Below are 12,896 nucleotides of genomic sequence, written 5' to 3' on the forward strand. Positions count from 1 at the left end.
TTTTTTCAAAAAGGTAAAAATTAAAGATTAAAAAAGTTTTAGAAAAGAAAAATATTTTTTTTTCGTTAAAGGTATAAAAAAAAAGAAGATGAAAAAAAATTCATTGATTTTTTTACGAGCGTTGGGAAAAATCCTGTATCTCCCTTCTGTCTGTAATCAGCCTCTGGTTGGAGTCTCTGATCTGCTTGTGGTCCTGTGGCTTGGTTGGTTTCTTAAGTCAGTTTGTTTGGACAGGCAGAAAAATACTCTGCTTTACCCAGGATTTTTCGATCCTCCTCCCAAGTTAGTTCAATGGGAGCAGGGTGTGCTTTGAGTATCACAAAAGAGGGAGATGGTTTTTTCCTCAAATTTGGAGATGCTGTGATGAGGCTAGGTTCTTTGTAGACTTGAGGCTTTTCAGCAAACAGTAGCTTTTCCCAGGGACTAGTTTGTGAGAAACTCATAGAGCCCAGCCTTGAGCCACTCTCAGGGTTTCTGTTAACTGATGTTGAAGCTGCTAAAAGGAGGGGCAGCCTCTGGCTCTGATTACACGATGAAGAAAGACACCCCTATGTCTGGTGCCCGAACTGGGTGACTTTTCCCTGTGTAGAGCTGAGTCTGGCAAGTCACGCATTTAAGTTCTTGTGACCTGCTAAATGATGCTAGTTTTATTCCAAGGCCTGAGTTGGAGTTAGCAGCTCAGCCAAGCTTTGTCGGTATCCAAGATGGAGATCTCTGGTACTGGGGGGGGGAGGAGTGGCCTTCAATCCTCTGCTCCCTGACAAGGAGTGAGGGCGTCAGACTTCTACTAACGCCTTCTTGCTTCCTGGGCCGTCTCTGGTCTGCGAACTGCAGGATGAAGATGTCTGCTCCTTGTCGGTTCTTGCTGGTGTTGAGTTGAATCCGCTCACTTGCTGCGTCTGGCTCTTTCGTCCCCAGACTCTCTCTGTTTCTGGTATGGGAGTACCGCCGCTGTCCGTGCCAATGCTGCCATCGCACCAGCAGCTGCTGGCAAGAGCTCAGATCTGTCTCCTTGCCTGGATTTTCCCTCTCTGTCCTAACTCTCTGTCCTGTGATGGCACACTTGGTGTGATTCTCTGGCTTAGGACTGTTCACTGGAACTCTAAAGCTGCTTTCTATGGGAGAGCTTGTTTTGCCTCCAGCTTCTCCTCCGTCATCTTCCCGGAACTCCCTAAATGTATCTCCTTCTATGCTGTTCTTTCATACCTTATCTCCTTTTTTTTCTAAAAATCTCAGTCTTTCTATATTTCTCTATGAACATTTCCTGATACTAAATACACCTATACAGATGTCACAGGATGCTAATGTAAGGGTCCCATAGCTCATGAGTCATTAATGTAACAAAATGGAAAAGGAGGACATATTTACTGCTACCTCAATTTTTATGAAAAGCTGCAATGTCATCATTTGGTTAAAATTTTCATTCTTTCTCTACACAGTGTCATTCAATGCACTTAAATGCAAATATGAAATGGGTGCTGGTGGTTTACACCTGTAATCCTAGCTACTCAGGAGGTTGAGACCAGAGGATTGTGGTTCAAAGCCAGCCTTGTCAGGAAAGCCCATGAGACACTAATCTTCAATTAACCACCAGAAACCCGGAAGTGGTGCTGTAGCTAAAGTGTTAGTGTGCTCAACTTGAACTGAAGAGCGGTGGGAGAGTGCCCAGGATCAGAATTCAAACCCCACAACCAACAAAAAGGCAAAATATGACTTTAAGTTTCCCCAGAAGGAATGACAAGATCAATAATCTTCCCAAGCAAAAAAATTAATTCCAAAATGATTCAGTGCACCTACATTTGGTGAGTTATGTTATGGAATCTGTGCTGGACATATTCTCTAAAAACAAATCGTTTAGGGATACAGGTGGACCCATTACAACAATGAGATGTACAAGTCCTTATGTCAAAAAACGAACTTTACAACTTTGTTGGGGGGGAGGATGGTAGGGGGAGAGAAGGGGAGTATGGGAAGGGGTGGGAAGGGGAAAAAAAGAAGAGGCAACAATGCGTGATAAGAAATGTACACGTTATCTTGCCCATTTAATTGTAACTGCTCTGTAAGGTATTCTCACAATAAAAAAAGAAAAAAATGTCAAATATTAGCTTTACAATAAACATCTAATATTTCTTCTTTGAAGAGAGACGTCTATACAGTTGATGTCGCTTGGCTTTCTTAATATCTTAGTTCGAATCCAACCCTGGCAGGATAGTCCGTCAAACTCTTATCTGTAATTACACAGCAAAAAAAGCCACAAGTAGATTTTTGGTTCAAGCAGTACAGTACTAGCTTTGGGGGCAGGTTAGCAGGAAACAAAACTGTTCAGGGACAGGATCCAGCCTATGAGTTCAAGCCCCATAACCAACACAAAGTAAAAAAACAAGCAAACAAAAAAAAAACCAAATATTTCCTTAAAGGAGTACTGGTCTGAGAAGAGGTTCCTTTTGCTGATCATACTCACTGGATGCTTTTTTGAAATCCTTATTGCTATGGGGAATTCCGGACCAAATTAAAGGAAATGATAACTGAGTCCTGAAACAAGAAAAATCATCTCAGGGGTGAAAATACCAGCGACAAGAGACTTTAAAACCTCCATGTCTTTGTTTCTTAGCAGTAGAACAGTTTTGGGGGGGTCCAGTCGTGGGCCTGAACTCTGGGCCTGAGCGTTGTTCCTCAGCTCTTCAATTCAAGGTTAGCGCTCTACAACTTGAGCCACAGCACCACTTCTGGCTTAATTTTTGTTTATATAGTGCTGACGAATCAAACCTGGGCCTCATGCATGCAAGGCAAGTGCTCTACCACTAAGGCAACTTACCAGTCCCTGCAGTAGAACATGTTTAAAACAACGTTATTTCTTTTTGTTCTATGCTGGCCTTAAAATGGCACATTATTTCTTTTTGTAATATTCTCAATTAGAAGTTTACAGAAAAGTTATATATGAGTAAAAACACACACGAAAAAGTTGGAGACAGAGTTTCCTTCAAGCCTTGGGATTTTCTTGTACAGTAAAAAGGAAAGCACAAGTTAACTTGAACTTTGTCAATCCTCTATGTTCCATTCCTCTCCTGGGATCAGTTTCCACATCCAGTAGCAGTTACTTCCAGGAACAATCTACGGTGCTGCCTGAGGTATAATGAATGTTTTCTTGCTTCACCGAAATAACACAAGGACACCCTGATCTGAGGTTACACGTGTTTCAGAGACAGCTTAGTAAAGAGAAAATATGAAATTTATATTGCTTTTAAATACATTTTCCTTGAGTATATTGAGTTTAAACTTTGTAAGTTCTCTATAAATTAAGGTGAATTTTAAATGGGAAGAAGGTTCTCAGATCATTTTTTTGTGAGTGTATGTGCTGCGCATTATTTCCCAACTGTTCATGAGATAACAGTAAGGAAACAATAGCAATAATAGGAGAAAGAGAAGTTTTGTGTTTAAGTATAAGTGTTCAATGCACTATAGAAGATTCTAGAAATAATACCACGTTGAAACAATAAAGCCATGTCCTGTATGTAGATTGGAGAGTGATATATAGAAAACATTACACGTACGTGGAACAGGAAGTATGAGGCCACTCCCTTTCTAAATCACGCTTGCTAATCACGCAACTATGTAGACAGTAGAATGGAAGCATAATTCTCTTTCCAATGCAACTCAGATATAAGAGCATGGACTTAATTGGAAAAAAAAGTCCATCCTGAGAGAGCAGGGATTATACTAGCCATGAACTGGTGGATAAGATCACATTTATTTTCTTTCCTTTACTTATGTATTTTTTGTTGTTGGTTGTCTTGGCAATTGAACACTGGTCCTGGGAGCTGTCCCTCTGCTATTCAGCTCAAGGCTAATACTCTATACTTGAGCCACAGTGCCACTTTCAGTTTTCTTGTAGTTAATTGGAAAAAGAGTCTCCGGGACTTTCCTGCCCGGCCTGGCTTTGAACCCTATCTGAAGATCTCACCACCATCCAGCTTAGGATCACACTTCTAACAGTGTACACACAGCATATATAATGTGCATGCTCATGTATCTTTATATGAATTCTTAAGTTAAAAATCTAGGCTACAGCTTAGCCTTTACACTCACGAAAATGTTTGTAATTTAAAAGTTGATACTCCTGGAGAAATAAAACCTAAGAATGTAAAGGTGTCTGGGAAGGTCAGTTTGCATCCAGCCTGGGCAGAACAGTCTTTGAGAAACTATAACAAAAGCTGGATTGGAAGAATGGCTCAAGTATTGGAATACCAGTCATGAGCAAGATTGCTGAATAAGATCTTGAGGCTTTTGCATACATACATACAATCATACACATATATACAGAGACACTTATATGTGCACACACAAATACACATATTAAGCAACTCTCAGAATATGTGGAAAAATTTAGAAAACAATAGAAAATATGTCCCGAGTAAGACTAGAATCAAATGATAATTTTTAATGTTAGAAAGTCCTCAAGTGAACCTTCTTCAAAAAGTTTAAGAATATTACATAGATAGAGACCAGAGATAGTAATAGAGTCAAGTAATCATTATTAATGTCATCAGGTCCATGGAGGAATGAATCAGAGACTCCTTCAGGTGCATCTGAAAATGTTCAAATCCTGTGTCAAATGTTAGAACATCTTTGAAAAGAGTACAAGAACACTCTGAGCAGTATAGTGGATAATATTACTGGAGAAATTCAGAATTGCTAGTCTGTATCTAGATTAAATAAACCAAGAAACTATGGAGGGGCAATGTGATACAAGGCTAGAATTCTAGCACTCAGACTAAGACAGGAGATTAGATAGTGGAATTACACAGTGATACCTTCCATGGACCAGGTAGTATAATTTTGTCTTAATAAAACAAACCAAACAAGAAATGAATACAAAGTTGTAAGTTTGGGCTAATTTTGTCATTATGTTTTGAGAAGTCATGTTTCCTATTGAAATGCAACTCATATATAATCCTCAGTTGTGTTTGAAATTTTCTCTTCATTCATGAACATTCTTATATGCAAAATGGCTCATGATTCCCATCCAAAATGTGAAAAAGTAAGTGATCATCATTCTGATAGATTCCAAGGAAAGGAAGAAGGATTACAAAAGCTTAAGCTTGGAAAAATAGCAAAGTTAATCTAATGTAGTACTATGTAGATCTTGCTAAATTAGAGTTTAGATTTAAAATAAATGTTTTGGTTTTGTTTGTAATTTCATATTCTATCAGATACTACAAAATCCTTTTTAAGTAGAGGGTTTAATTGACAAATTTACAAATGTTTCTTGCATGGTATTTGCCTAGAATATTCTTTCATGAGAGTTATAATTAGAACTCAGTTAGTAGATAATTCCAAAACTTCATGTATAAAATGATAATGTGAATGATAATGTGAATAATGTAGACAGAGTTGGCAAAAAATGGATGATATTAATTTATAAATTTAGAAAAAGGGCGATTTTTTGAGGCTTTTGTATAACATGGTATGAAGAGAATAATTGTGTGACATCTTCTTTCTTCTACCTGTATGTAAGACAGGAAGCAATTTCCTTAATTACGTGCCTCTGTATACAGTGAGAAAAATGCTAGGTTTGGGATTTGTTTTATTTTCGTTTTTGTTTTATTTGTTTGTCCTAGGGCTTGAACTCGGGGACTGGACACTGTCTCTGAGCCTGTTTATGCTCAAGGCCCGTGCCCTACCACTTCAACCTCAGCTCACTTGTATCTGGCTTTTCCTAAGAACTTTATTGGAGATAAGAATCTAGAGAACCTTCCTGCCTGGGTGGGCCTTTGCCAATGTCTAGTGCATTGGGGTCCCTGGGTAAGGGTAACGAAATCACCAGGACACTGGGAATGCAGAGTGCAAACAGCAATTGCCACTACATGCTGTGCTTTATTGTTAGTGGTATTTAACGACAAGCAAGCATGATCTTTGCCAAAATTTGGTCAGAAGACATTGACACAAAAATTTCAACAAATACATTTTTACTTGACCTATGAGACAATGTCTTGGTATATTATTATCTAAACTATTTTAGTGCAAGCTCAAACCAGTCAGGAAAATGCTTGACTAGCTGTTCATCTATGATTAAGCAAGAAAAAGAGCTACTTCCTCAGCTCCCAGGAGTCTGTGACATGTGTTTTGAGATAGGGAGAGAGAACATTTTCCCTCTCTAGCCCGGCATGCCAAGAGCTTTCCTAATACTCAAACTCGGTCTTCAGATAATCCTGAGGCCGGAGCCTGCATCATTCTGCCCCTTCAACCTAGACCCTGAGTCTTCACAGGCTTTTAACTGTAATCTTACAATCTTAGCATCCTTATTATCTATGATATTTAAAAAGTATAAATATAAATAATATTTCCAAGAATACCAGTGGAGGAAAAATGATGCAACCCAGTTTATAGTGGTGTTCTTTCCAGAACACGGAGGGCATCACATTAGCAGAGGTGCAGTGTATTTTCACAATGGAGATAAGTTATTCTTGATGTGAATTAAGGGAATTTTGAGGTGCACCCTACAAGTTGGAAACTGGTGGTCTAGGATGACTTTATGGCATAAATCTTGTGATTGATGGTCAAGAAATAATAGCTTAATCTGACAAACAACTGCTTACTCTTGAAGAATTAATTATAACATGCTTCATAGTTTTATCCCAAATCAGAATGTGGCTCTTTTTCTGTTCACTTCTCAGTCTGTAACACCCCATTGGAAAATGCACCTATTGCAGAATTACATAACATGCAAACAGGTATATTTTGAATCTCTCAGGAATGGAATGTTCAGAATTTGAAAATGAGTAGTTATTAGTCATAGGAATTTTGAAGAACACATACATTCTGTCCTCTTAACAACTTATTAACTTTTAAAAGTTATGGGTTTCCATAGAATTAAACTGTTTTCTCTTTTAGTATAAGAAAGTACTAAATTTATTCTATTTTCAAAATATTGGCAAGTATATTGTGAAAAAATTTTCTAGTTGGATATCATTCAAGTTGATGACCCTCTGATAAAGAAGAAGTAATTAATTCAAATTAGATGCTAAATAATACTGATTTTTAAAAAGTTACTACATAAAGAATAATATTTACTATACCAAAACAGTGAAATTTTATTTCATCAGCTTATTTTTTAAATTTAATTTTAATGTGAAAGTGATGTGCACTGGGGTTATAGCCATTGGAAGGTACTGAATACATAACTTTTCAAACTTGTTATCCCCTCTCTCATTTTTCTCACAGTTTTTCCTTCATCACAATACCCCTCAGACGTTGTAATGTACATTTCCAACTTATTGTCTTGTGAGAATTGCTATTGCATTGGTTTGCTCTTTGTCCTTTGCCTCACCGTTTTTTTTTTGTTCCTGTTCCCTTAACTAATTAAGGTAAATGTATACAAAATACACAGGGTACCAAAATCAAACACAGCAGAGGATAAACCTTAGGGGAAAATCTCAAAGAAAATAGAAATCACATAGTTCATCAAAAACAACAACTGCAAATAAATATTTCTTTTTCCATATCTTGGAGTTCATTTTGCTCAGCATCAGCTTATATGGTCATATATATGCATAACAAAGGCACTGGAAAATAGTAGTTTCATGGATACTATATCATGAAAACAACATGTTAACTCTTTTTGTTGGTAAGGGCGGGATTATGATCGGTGAATTCACGATTCTGATAAAGGAATTTCAAAAGAGCTTTAAAATTTATGACAGGTAAATTTTAATTGTTCAAACTTTTTAACAACTTAGCCTATTAAGAACATTTAAAATTGTCTGGGAAAATAGGCTTTCATGCAAAGAAATCCGTGTAGACTTAATTGAGAGGGAGCAATGTGGGTGAATATGGCTCATTTTCACAGTAAACAAACAAGCCTCACAAACCTTGCTGTAAATCCTGTAGGTTCTCTTGAGAATTGTCCTTACCCAGGAAATATACTCTCACTGTGTGAAACAAGGTTGCAGTGGAATTTAAATTCAAAGTTCTTTTAAAAAAAGACATCAAAATTTGTGAATTGACATTTAATTACTAAACAGTAATTCTCTGAAAAAGAAGGGAAGATGTAATTCAAAATCACTTACTTTAATAAAAGTATGAGAAAAGAGTAGTGAAGGTAGTGAAGAAAGATGAGAGAACCCATACAGGACTGTTTTCTCTCCAGTGGTGTAATGGGATCTTGACCTTGTTTCTTCCATTCTATCTTCACAAGCTATAAAGTGTAGCTCAGGACTGGAGTAACCAGTTCAGATAAAGAATACTCAAAGTGTGGGGGGTGGGAAAGTGGCTCAGGGGTAGAGCGCTTGCCTTGCATGCCTGAGGCCCTGGGTTCGATTCCTCAGCATCACATAAGCAAAAAGAAAAAAGCCGGAAGTGGAGCTGTGGCTCAAGTGGTAGATCGCTAGCCTTGAGCTGAAGAGCTGAGGGACAGCGTCCAGGCCCAGAGTTCAGGCCCCACGACCGGACCCCCCCCCCAAAAAAGAGAATACTCACAGAAGAAAATATTTGCAGTCGATGTAGGTGATTTATAACCTTTGACAATCTATTCAAATCTGTTCAAGATTCTCCCCTACCCCAAACTGCCCTCTTTGGACAGCTTTGTTTGTTTTCCCATGACTGCCCTTCATTAACTGATTAAAATTTTGTGAGCTCATATACATACTCTCTAAGCATTGCTGTTTGGTTGTGATTTTTGTGTGTTTTTGTTTGTAGTTGTGTTTTTAACTGAATTTCAAAAGGTTGTGCATTTGTGTTACAATTAAATATGTCCACCTAATTGTCCAATGCTCCTGGATTAGAGTCACTCCTTCTATCATTCTCAACCAACCCTTTCTCCAAGATTTATTGCAGATTTAGGACTTCCTTTATCACATGTGTACATTGAGTATTCTAGCTGTGCTTGCCCCTTGTTCCATTTTTCATTCATTTTATGTCTTTACTATTATTCCTTTCTGGTTTCAACTTCCTGATAGTCGTTCTGTTAAACTGTCTGTTAATACATTCCAAGGAGTTTCAATCCCACATATACTTGAAATGATGTCAGCTTATATTTCCATAATTCATTCATCTGCAATAACAATTTGCAAGACTGGAGACGTGAAGCACCAAGACATGATTTTATTCTCATCGTTTTGGAAGATTAATCTTTAGTCAACAAGAAAGTTTAAACATCACTTAGAATTTATAGCTAACTACCAGTTTTTATAAATGGCTTTGTACAATGGTGTGTGATTATTTTATTTTACATGGGATGATATTTTCTACTACCTATAAATTTTGGAAAAAGAAGAAAACTAAAATTTACTACTGTAGAGGAATATGATAACAATAGAAGACAGATTTTATGTTTGTCACATCTCTGATCAGTACTCATATTCAAGACTTAAAGTCATATTTCTTACTATGTTAGACAGATAGGGAAAATATATGATAAGGCAACACATGATAAGGCATCTATTAGTGACTTTTTAAAATGTACCTTCTTATATGATGAAATTTACTTTATTAGCTAATATTTGGGTTTGAATTAAGGGAGGCTGATGTATTTAACACATTTCTGGAAGGCACCTACTGAACAACGCAAATGGTGCGAGATACTATTTCTACACTTTAATGAATGGTTGAACTTATTTGGCATTAGTGCTGGGTAAACAAATCAACTCTATTGTAACTTGATTCCTACACTTGAAAAACTTAATGTCAATATCATCTACTTGTCAAGTGTTATTTTGGTGAATATGATTATAAAAAGTTTATTTGAAAAGGAATATACTTTCAAGAGATTAAATGTATGTTATCATTGGTTTGAGAATGACAACATTTTTAGAATACAGAACCAAGTTTTACTGAAGTACCAGTGTTTTGAAGTACTAAGGGTCTTCTCAATTAATGGTTTTCGAAATTATATTTGAATTCCAAGTCAAGATTTCCTAGCCTTGGTAGAACAATTATGGATCTAACATTCAGGAATTATTTTTCGGCCTACTTATGCTGGACTGAAATCTTCCATTCATCATTAGGAGAGGGGTATTAAAAATAATCTTGTGACATTTGTGATTTTGTTTACTCATATGGGCTGGTCATCTGTAAATTGAAAGTTTGAACTACAGTACTTTCTGTCATATTTTGTGATCTCATCTTTCATTTTAAGTTGCCTTACATTTCACAATTGTTTACTGCTAATTCCTGCAAGGAATTGGGGCACTGAAATATTATAGGAAATGAGAAAATGAGATGGGTCTTCAATTACTTTCTCTTAGCATGTTGCATGGGCCAAGGTGAGAAGTCTTGCCCATGTTATCTGATGATGCAGATAACTGGGACCTGATATCCTCATACCCATGGGTACTGCAGAAGAATAATAGCTTTTAGGCATCATATCAGCAAAAATTTGGGTATAATCAGTAAGAACGCTTCAGAAATATGGAAAAAAACACTTTGGGACTAGCGAGTTAACACAAGAAACACATCAGCAGTGTAAAATCTCTTCTAGATTAGAGGAAAACAATACTGCTTTTTTTTTTTACTATGTGAATTCAGAAGACCAAGAACACTTAGAAGGTATCACAAGTTTATACCGAAGACATTGCATTGATACTTTTTATATTCTAATATATATTCTAAACCTAATTATTTATGTTCCAATCTATTTATGGGAATAATTTTAAATTTATTTGTCAAATTCCAATGAATTCTAGTAAGATTCACTGTGTGAAATTTAAGATCAGCACATATAAATATAAAATATATATGTATATATAATAGAAGAAATTGTTATGCAATGTTCCGTTGTGGTTAGGGCATCAAAGGCAACTCTGTTTTAAAGTATTATTCCATTATCTCTACCTCAGTTTTTGGTAGAGTTAGACCTAAAACTTTACCATTTGTAAATTTACAGCCTGGAGGCAAGAGGAAACACTTTGATTAAAACATTACCAATTTAAGGCCTAATATCGAGGAAAAACATATGGACTTTTCCAGGAGTTATGGAAATATTTGGTGATAGAAAGTCAGTAGTGCAAGTTCCTGCCTGGTTGGATGGTAGACAGGCCAGGATATTAGGTAAACATGAATATGAACATTTTTTTACCTTCTTGGCTTTAGCTAGTTTTGAAATGATAGGAATAATAAACAATTATATTTTGATAAAATACCTTCTATTCTGAAGAATTAAGTCTGAAGTGTTCATATCTCTATGAACCCATGTAACTAAGATTAGTTTTGTTCCAGTAAGACAATCTATGCTGTCAGGTAAGATATTCTGGTTGATCTGTTCCTACATGGAAGAAGGGTGAAGGGACAGAAAGACATTTGTACCACTGAGACCTCATTTAGAAAATTTTAAGCTGCAGAAGTTTAGAAGTAGCTCTTAAGCAAGGCTTACTTTGAATCCATTAGCTCCACAAAGCTAACTCAGTTGATAAATAAGTACTTGAAAAGCCATTACCTTTGAACTTAGCTATAAAGGCTTCAAAATATGATCAAATTTAAAATGAAAACGACAAAATAGTCATTGACAAAAAATTGCAAATATGAGCAATCGACCAAACAATATAAGTTTTTTCCACTATACATAGAAATTTAGAGAAATAAGATCAATAGCATTTTTAGTAACAATAAAGGTTCCTTGTTACAAATAGGCAACCAAGGATATATGCCTGTATAAAGATTACATCGTTAAGTACTTAAATTTAGAGGGTACTACATGCTTCAGCAGCAGGTCTACACAAATTACAACAATACAGACATTAACATGGCACTTGCACAAGGATGGAATGAAAATTTGTGAATTATTCCATATTTTTCATTCTTCAAATGCAATGAAAAACAGTTATTAAAAAGTTGATTACAAAAATACAAGTGTAACAAAACCTGTAATTCATAGAATTAAAGGTTAGTTTGACATCAGTGTATTAAACTTTCACCTTCGAAAGGCCCTTACATAGCATAACCTTTACAATACTTGAAATTAGATAACATTATCTTTTTATCCCAAAGAAATAATATAATATAAAGACTTAAGAAAAAGGAATCTTAAACTTTTCCTATATGGAATGTAATCTGAAAGGACACATTTATTAATGAACCTATATATTATAAAACAATGTGACTTTAAGTATTATATCTAGAAGACAATGAAATAGATTATGGACTTTATACAAACATAGATACTTTTTTCAGACAATCACCAGGAATATCTTTAATTTCTATACTATTCTTTCAACAGATAAGATAAAATTAAAAAAATCACAAACTCTGCAGAAATCATTATAGATGCATACAAAAAACTCTTGAATACATTTTGTCATCAAAGTCAGGCAATTCACGTGGAAGAATAACATGGAATCCATAAATTTTTAAATTAAGATCTTGCTGTTATTTTGTATTATATAAATATTTTGTAGGGACAGAAAGGATGGACTGGCACTTTTGAAATCTAAGAAACTTAACCAAACCATGACTACATAGGAGAACAATTTGTACAGCCTTCCACAACTTCAAAGAGTTAGTGATACATACTTTTGCTTTTGGCAATATCAAATGCAGTTTCTTCCAAGTTGTTCTTCAGTCCGGTTTGAAATCATGTTTAAACAGAAGGAGATACAGCGTATCTTTGCTATTTCTATCCCGAGAAACAATATTTAAGGAGGTCAAGAGGCCTTTAGTTTGGGGATTGGTATCTGCATCATGATGAAGTAAGAAAGAATCCATTCTGGTATTATTCCACATAAACGCACTGTGCAGGGGTGCCAAGCCATTCAGAATTCTTGCATGAATATCTGCCTTGAGCTACCAACTCATGGACAATGTCAAAATGTCCACTCTAGGATTCCCGATGAAGAGGGGTATACTTACCTCATTTCTAGTATACATATGAGTGGCCTTTTTGGAAAGTAGTCTCAGCACTATAGTAA

The 12,896-nt window shown here is 35.9% G+C and overlaps 1 pseudogene; it reads left to right on the forward strand.

Annotated features, from left to right (window-relative positions):
- The first annotated feature begins 11,686 nt into the window (after nt 1–11,686).
- Nucleotides 11,687–11,786, forward strand: LOC138808551 (U6 spliceosomal RNA; annotated as a pseudogene).
- The last annotated feature ends 1,110 nt before the right edge of the window (nt 11,787–12,896 follow it).

This window comes from Dipodomys merriami, unplaced genomic scaffold (assembly GCF_024711535.1).
Source record: "Dipodomys merriami isolate MVZ:Mamm:240054 unplaced genomic scaffold, mDipMer1.0.p SCAF_453, whole genome shotgun sequence".
Taxonomy (NCBI): Eukaryota; Metazoa; Chordata; class Mammalia; order Rodentia; family Heteromyidae; genus Dipodomys; species Dipodomys merriami.